Below are 8,142 nucleotides of genomic sequence, written 5' to 3'. Positions count from 1 at the left end.
TTTGGTCAGGTACATACTTTTTAGTGCTCGGCTCAAACAGTGTTAATACCATTCCAGCAGTGCCTCTGTTTGTCTCTTAGGTCTTTCTTTCTCACCCTCCAGGCCTACAATTATAACTTTTTTTTTTCTTTTTGGAGAGTATGAACCAGAGTCACACCCCAACCCTCCAAAATGCAAGGTGCTAAAGAGTGACTTCAAGGTCTTACTTGTTCATCTAAGATCAATATTATTTGACCAATAAGTATTAAAATGACATACTGTTAAGCATTTAGCTGCCAACATCCATGTCTGTTTTCTAAGGAGATACTCACTTGGTAGTCTCTGTAGAGAGAGAGAGAGAAAAAAAAAAAAAACTTTATCGTGATTCTGTTTTGGAATTGCCTTTGCAGAAATTCAGCTTTCTCCTAAATTGGCCCAATAAAATCAAACGGTTTCAAAATGAGATAGCCATGTTGTTTTCAATCCTTCTTGGACATTAGATTTTCAGCTTTTTCTTATAACTAACTTATCTTTGTGCTTTCTGGAAAATAAGGGCATATTTGAAAGGAAATACAGACTTAAAAGAAAGTCCATTAGCCCGTCGATAATTTTCACTGTCCCCAGCTGAGGCAAAATCCTCCTTCCCTGTCTTGGGAGTGGCTGCAATATGAAGTTTTCCTTTTTGAGCATGTGGAGTAAAATTGAACCAACATACATCCCATTTATATCCCAGCTTCTTTCCTGAGGCACGTTTCGGAACAGTCGGGGGTCTAACTTTAATGATAATTCACCGTCACCTCTAAGAGAAGGAAAGATCAGCAGGCTGGAGGTGAGGAAGGGAACACTGAGGTGTAGACTGAGGACAATGACCTGAAAGCCAGCTGGGGCCACAGCTTCAGTGTCTGGAGTTGCAGTTTACAGGCGTCCTTAGCTCCAACCCAGACTATCTTGCAGCCACTTTGTCTCCCATCAGTGTGGACCTTAGGGTACCTACTGACTCCTGCCCGTCCCAACAGGCGTAGCTGGCCGTCAGCACCTTGTGCTATCAGGGCTTCTTAGGAAACCAGCTGAGTGGCAGCATATCCTTCCCATGTGGGGCTTAACTCCTTTCAAGTCGAAACTGGTCAATTTAAAGGGAAATAGCAAAAAAGAGGTTAAGGAGGAAGATTACAAGAATACAACTGGCACTGTGAAGGCTTCTGGAGCGGAGCCACTGCTGCCTCCTCCCAGAGCACACTGAGGATGGTGCCCACAAATCAGCTAGGGCAGGACAAACCTACCCCTTCATGTTTTGGGTCACCGGAATGAAGATTTGGAGTGGGGGACAGGGGATTCCCTTTTCTCTAGCAGGTCAGTCAGGGAACAAGAAGGAGGCAAGGGGGCTTGAGGTGCCCCCTGCCTACTCTCCCGATTAGTCTCCAGTGTCTGGGACCACTCCCACCTCACAACCTCCCCCGCCCCCCCATCAGTGGTAATTATTCTAAGGACACTAAAGGTGCTTTAGGAAGCTTTCCTCTGTCTCCTCAAGACCAGCCAGCTAAGCCTAGCCAGTCCGCAGGAGAGCAGCTTAGCCTAGGGGGCTCTGGACCACCACAGGACACTTTGGGAGTCCTCCGGCCCGTGGGCAGGTAGCAAGCAGATAGAGCATGCAGTGCCCTGGCTGGCATTTTCAAACAACACGGATTACAGGCTGCATCTTGAATATGAATTAGCCTTCTGCGCTGGTGTGACTTCGCTTTGAAACTCAACTTGTCAAAGTATGGTTTTAATTAAACGTCTTCGGCCCGAAAGATTACATGTTTTGTAAAGTATATCCTAGCATGAAATTTACTTCCACAATCTGAAATTAGATTTCTTGTAAATGTTTTCATAAAAAAGAAATAGGAAGGGGGTGTGTGTGAGAATGGAGTAGTTCACACTCGCTGCGTTCCTTTAAAACGTCGTGCCGAGCCGGCCGGGCGCCCGACAGGTCCCGGGCCGGCCCGCAAGCCCGGGCCGGGACATGGTAGCGACAGCGCGCCCGCGACGCGCGAGTAACCCGAACCCGCCGGGGCAGGCGCGGCCCGCGCAGCTTTTGCAGTTGCAGACAATTCAGCAGACAGACAAGTTAATCCCGCACTGATTTGTTTTGGATCCGTCTGCAGGACGCCAGATACCCCCTTCGGCTGCTGCCACAGACACCTGCCTCCCTCCCCACCCCGCACCGCTGTGCCTGTCCCTGGAAAGACAGTGAAGAGGCGCTGGGCACAGGATGACCTCAACACCATTCAAGACAACACTTCAGTCTCAAAATTTAAAGCTCGCCTTTAAGAATTCCTGGCTAATGTTTAGAGCAACAGCAATGTTGATCGATAGCGTCTAACAGAATGTCCAGAGCTGCTCCAAACCAACCTCAAAGCCTCTCTAGACGGGGAAGGACCCCCTATCGGGTTTTCTATCACCTACCTGGGGGCATCTCTCACCGGTGTAGCCCTCAGTGAAAAAAGGGCCCTATTTCCCTGCATGGGGGCGGGGAAGGTGCCTGCACGCGCCGCGTCTTTCTATTCAATACAGAATTAAGAGCTGGGTCCCGGTGGAATTCTCTTTTACTAACTACTCTCCGAGGAACCCGCCAATTCTGGCGGGGTTTGCTGGATTCTAGTAAAACTCGGCTCACATGGGGTGGGATGTGATGGGGAGGAGGAGGGAGGGAGGCGCATCTCCTTTCTTCTAGATAATTGGGACCCAAGAAACGAGGAGGGGGTGGCGCAGTAGGGAGAGTTATTTACCGCCCTCCACCTGAAATAAGCAAGACCAATAACGCGCCTCGCTTTTCGCCCTGTTTACTCCATCCCCATTCAGTGATTGGCAAAGCAGGCCCTGAAGGCAGAAGCAATAATTGCTCCGCGCTCTCCTTACTAGGGATGTGTGTAGGCATTTGAAGTGTACTAAAAATAAACGAAGGAGCGAGAAAATGAAAAGGGGACAGAGTGACAATTTGCGGCAATTAAAGCGTCTGCACATGTTGCCGGAGGAGCAGGGACCCACAGCGGTTTTTGTTTTCTCAGGCCTGATGATGTGACTAACTCATTAGGGAGTTTTCGTCCCAGGTTGTGTGTGTGTGTGTGTGCGTGTGCGTGTGCGTGTGCGTGTGCGTGTGCGTGTGTGTGTGTGCGCGCGCGCGCGCATCGGCAAGTCCGTGGGGGAAGGAGGAAGCTGGGACCACTTCTGCTCCCCTGAAAACGCGGTCGTTCTCGGGAAAAGTGCGGGGTGCAGCTCCCGCAGCCGCGCCCCGCCCCCACTGCACCCCACTCTCGCACTCCGGCGGATCCCAAGTGAGAGCCTCTTGGTTAGCACTCACCGACACCTCTTCCAGGAACTTTGGAGCAAGTTTTCAGTTTCAAGGTGTCTAACCTTAAAGGGGAAACCTTAAAAATGATAACGTTTCTCTCACAACCTCAGAGAGGAAAGGAGAAGGGGTGGAAGGGAGAAAAGGGGGGCGGCCAGCCAAATCAAAGCTTGGGAGGCATTTTGACAGCGCGCTTGAAATATTACTCTTAATTTTTGGAAGATTTTCAAAAAGTGAAAGGGGGATGGGTGGGGGGTGAAGGGAAAGAACCACAACTTTCTCCCGTTACTCCAGCGTCCAAACAGGGAGGGCTCCAACTTCTGCCACACGAGGGAACACACAGTGGGAAATTGCTTCAAGATACAGCAGAGCTCTCTTCTTGCCCGGGACCCTACCTGAGCCTCGAACTTCGCGAAAGGGTGGGTAGGAGGAGTCATGGGTGTCAAAAGTCTGCATAGTCTCAAAAGTGACCATCAGAAGGGTGACCGCAGGCCCTGCTTTCCTCCAGGGCCTGGCTCGGGCCTCCTAGAATCTCGCCCAAACTGGCACCCCGTGTTGATCAACCCCCACCCCCACCTCCCGCCATCCCACCCCCGTCTAGGGCCACGGAAGGGGGAAGGGGCTACACTGTGCAGCCACCGCCAAAGTCCAGCTCGGGCTGGCTTCAATGAAAGCTGGCAAATCCAGCGAGTCTCGCAGAAATTTTCTTCGATCCTAATTCAATTTTAAAGCGGATTTTTACTATTAAAAACGCTGCCGAGCAACACATTGAATTAATCTGACTGTACGGTTTTAATTACAGTGAGGGTTTCTCTACAAATCTGTACAAGACAGTGGCTGGCTCTTGGAGGATCTCTGCCTCCTGAATTCCATTATCCGGCCTCACATTCCCCGCAGACAGCGGCGCGTGGGAGCCAGCTGCGGGCGCGGGCGATCCTGTCGCCCGAAGCTTCTGCCCGCCCTCCTGGCTCCTGCCCCCCACCCCCACCCCGTCCTTTCTTTCACCCCAGCCCCAAAGAGAGCCCTGGACGCCTGCCTGCCTGTTTGGGACTGCTGCACTGAAATCCTGAAACACTATGCTCGCTTTTCAACTCTTGGGCCCAAGACCTTCGAGCCTCGAGAGGCTTGTTCTTAAAAGGGTTCATTTCTCGGGGGAGGGTGACCTCTTTTGTCATTTTTAAAGGTTCCTCCTCCTTTGACTTTGCAGCAACGAGATGTCCTAAGGGTTTGAGGGGGAAACTGGTTAGGGATGGGAAGGAGATGGGGAGAAAGGTCTAAGAGAGAACATTAACTGATGTCCAGCCATCCCCCAACCCTCAGAGTAAAGAGGAATGTTTTTATCAAACTTGGTTTTATTTGCTGGGCAACTAACATCGTGGGGCAGTGGCCTCTAGAGAACCGGATGGGCAGGAAAACGAGGAGAGGTATTCTCTAAACGAAGCAGATTCACACTCATTCTCTCCTGTTCACTCTCTTGTATTTTTCAACTCCCTTTGTATGTTCCCAGCGTTTTTCCTCTCTCCACCTCCCTCTCCACAAAGCGTGTGGGAAGAAAAGCGGTGAACTCAAATATGAACCGGAATATGTATCCAAATGGACACAACTCTCAGCGAGTATTATTTAAAGAAGCAAAGACTTTGAGCTTCGTGGGGCAGGGTGCCTCACTTGACAGGGGGTGGGGGAACATTTTTAGTCTCTGCACAAAATTACTAAAACCTACGGAAGAATACTGTTGCATTCTCCCCCCCCCCCATAGGATGGAAGGGGGGTGTTCTTTCTCCTAGATTTGTGTAAAAAAGGATTTTGCTGTGAACAAAAGAAAAGAGAAAGGGCACGTTTGAGAGAAGGGGTTCAAGCAAGCACAACAAGCCCCTCATTCCTTGTAAGGGCTTTCCAATCAGTTGACCCTTAAGGAAAGTTTTACTGAAAAGCTAATAAATTACCTTTCCATTTATTGGGATGTTATGAAATAAAGAGGATCAGAAGTACCTAGGAATAGGCATGAATATGAAATTCACCAGAACATTGGTATCATAAGGGTGGTCAGGTACAACTCTCTCTAATGGGAATGGTTTTGATTTCCTTTCCTCTTGTAACAAGAGAATCATCTAGGAGTTCACGTGATGGCAAGAGGCTGGCTTCCATCCCCGGTTTCCTCAAGAGCTCTTCCCGGACTGGCTCTCCCTTAATGTTGAGCCGTTTGCTGTGACTTTGTTATGTTACTGCTGATGAAGGGATGAAGAAATTAAAACAGAGGATGCTTCCAGGCAGTTAGGAAGAGGCTTGGCCAGCTACATTAACTCCTTATTATCCTTCAAATAGTTGCCACTTCCTGTTGATGCCTGGTCCCTGCCGCTCCGTGGCTGCACTTATCCTCCAATGGTCAGGAGGCCCTCGTTTCAAGGACTGACTAGATTAAAGCTGACTTCAAACACCATATCCCTTCCCCTTTTGCCTTGCTACGTTTCCCAGCAGGGCAAATGGGGGGGGGGGGGGGGCTTCAGCCTTGGTTTACCCAACAGGTTAAAAAGACCAAAATCATCGTTTGTTTTGTTTTAATCTAAGTGTCTCAACATTATTGAGTTATTTTTTCCTGGACTGAGAGAAGAGTATTTAGTGTATTAGGGAGTGGAGTCCTATGCTTGATAAAAGAGGAAGGAGGGAGAGAGGGAGGAAGGGAGGAAGGAAGGAAGGGGAGGAAAGAAAGAAAGAAAGAAAGAAAGAAAGAAAGAAAGAAAGAAAGAAAGAAAGAAAGAAAGAAAGAAAGAAAGAAAGAAAGAAAGAAAAGGAAGGGAGGAAGGAAGGAAGGAAGGAAGGAAGGAAGGAAGGGAAAGGAAGGAAGGGAAGAAAAGGAAAGGAAAAATAAAAGACAAGACAAAACAGACTTCTGTATACAATCCCCACCTAGGGATGGTAGAAACATGTGTTGCTTCCCCCCTCGAATCCACTGTAGACCCAGCACATTGGCTCCCTCTGTTAGGAAAGATTTAGATGCTCTCACAGTCTGGGAATGGGGTCAGGGAGAGGCAAAGTGTTCAATCTGAGGACCTGATTGGCTTTGCTTTCATAACTTTGCTTTCATAACTTCATAAAGTCCAGGTTTGAAAAGATCTGGAGTAGGGGCCTCTAGTCTAGATTACGCTTAATTAATATTCTCCAAGTTGGACAGTCTAGAAATAGTCTGTGAAGCTCCCAGTGGGCATCACTGTGGACATCCATGTTGGAGTTCCCTAGCTATGTGTTCTTGGGGCCCTGAACTGGAGAGATGAAGGAGATGTTTCCAGACTTTAGTGAGCCTCTTTCTGTGTGTAGAGTTTTGGGGAGCCTGGGAGGATCTGGAGGAGCCTGAGAGGATAGGGTGTTGATATGAGCATTATGTTTTATAACTCAGAGAAAATAATGCCATAATCCTAGTGCTTCCTTGCCTCATCCGATACTTTTGCCTGCCCCTGAACATACCGTCACTGATTTGGGCTAAGAGAGGGAAAGAGGCAGCTCTCCTGTTCCACTCCCAAGCTTCCCCAGGTGTAAGTGTTGGGGGAGGGGAAAAGCACCCGGGTTTCCAGGACATCAAGCACCCTTTCCCTACACAGGTACACAAACAGAATTTTACATTGAATGGGGGAAAGACTAGCAGGAATTTTTTCCACCAAGGTCTCCTCTTGAGAAGGAGGTTCTTAGCATGGCTATGTAAATCAATACCGAGTTATTTCTTTGAATTCAAAGGCTATTTGTTGAGGTCTAATTTCCTTAGAATTAAGGTGATAACTGAGCCCAACTTAGCAACCAAACCCAACCAGGGCCTGCCTGGAATTGAATGCGCTTCTCCAGGGCGCAGAGGCTGCAAACCCTCATCAGCACCCAAAGGGAGCATGCTAGCTAGCATCCCTCCATAGCTAAAACAACAGGGAGTTTCCGTCCCAAAGATCCCATTCCTCCCACAGTGGCCTTGGGCTCGACCCACGCGGTCTTATCTTGACAATCGTTATTTTTCTCTAAATAACGTGGACAGCTGGAACACAAGCCCCCAAACCTCGACATCTTTAAAAGCAAAAAAAAAAAAAGAAAAAAAAAAAAGCAATATAGGCCTCAAAGTCTGTCTTCTATAACTTCTTAGTGAATATGACCTTTCCTCACCTACTACGGGATCTGAAAGAGCCTTTTGGCCTTCTACTCCCGCTGCCGGCTTCACTTCTATTTTGAATGATAAAGACTGCGCAGGACTAGCCTCCCACCCTCAGGAACTGGCCGGGGTTCCCCAGCGGGCAAGACAAAGAAGTAGGAGCCAGGGCCCGGCGGGCGGCCAGCCGAGCACTGGGGCCTGGAGGCCCTGAGACGTGCGCCTTCGCTGCGAGGCCCTGAAGAAGCCGAGAGTTCGTGCCTCTCAGAAGGGCCGGAGGTGCGCGCTGGACCAGAACAAACAAGGGCTGACTCGCCGAGGCTCATGACCACCGCTCTCGACGCACGAAGGACTCGGCAGCCGAGATACCGGGTTCAGTCGGAGAGAACTGACCGCGGGGAGCGGCCCCTTCGGCGGCCAGCTACCGCGCAGCGAACTCCTCCAGCGAGGCTGGTGGCAGAGGCCGCACGTGGCAGCCCCTCGCTGCGCGCCCCCTTGGCGCACCGCGTGGGGCCGGACTAGCTCTCTGGCTCGCCGCTCCCGGGGCTGGCCGCAAAGCTGGACGCTCAAGCAGTGTGGCATTCTGTCCAGTACAGTCGCACCGAGACCGCAAACAAGGCGGGAGGGACCCATCGCTCGATCGGCTCCCCAGCCCCTGCCCGACTGGGCTCAATCTGGTTCTCAGCAGGACCTTTACCACTGGCAACAACTTCGG

The sequence above is a fragment of the Hyaena hyaena genome, unplaced genomic scaffold (genome assembly GCF_003009895.1).
Source record: "Hyaena hyaena isolate Hyena2069 unplaced genomic scaffold, ASM300989v1 scaffold_109, whole genome shotgun sequence".
In the NCBI taxonomy this organism is placed as follows: Eukaryota; Metazoa; Chordata; class Mammalia; order Carnivora; family Hyaenidae; genus Hyaena; species Hyaena hyaena.
Note: the sequence above shows the minus strand (reverse complement) of the source record.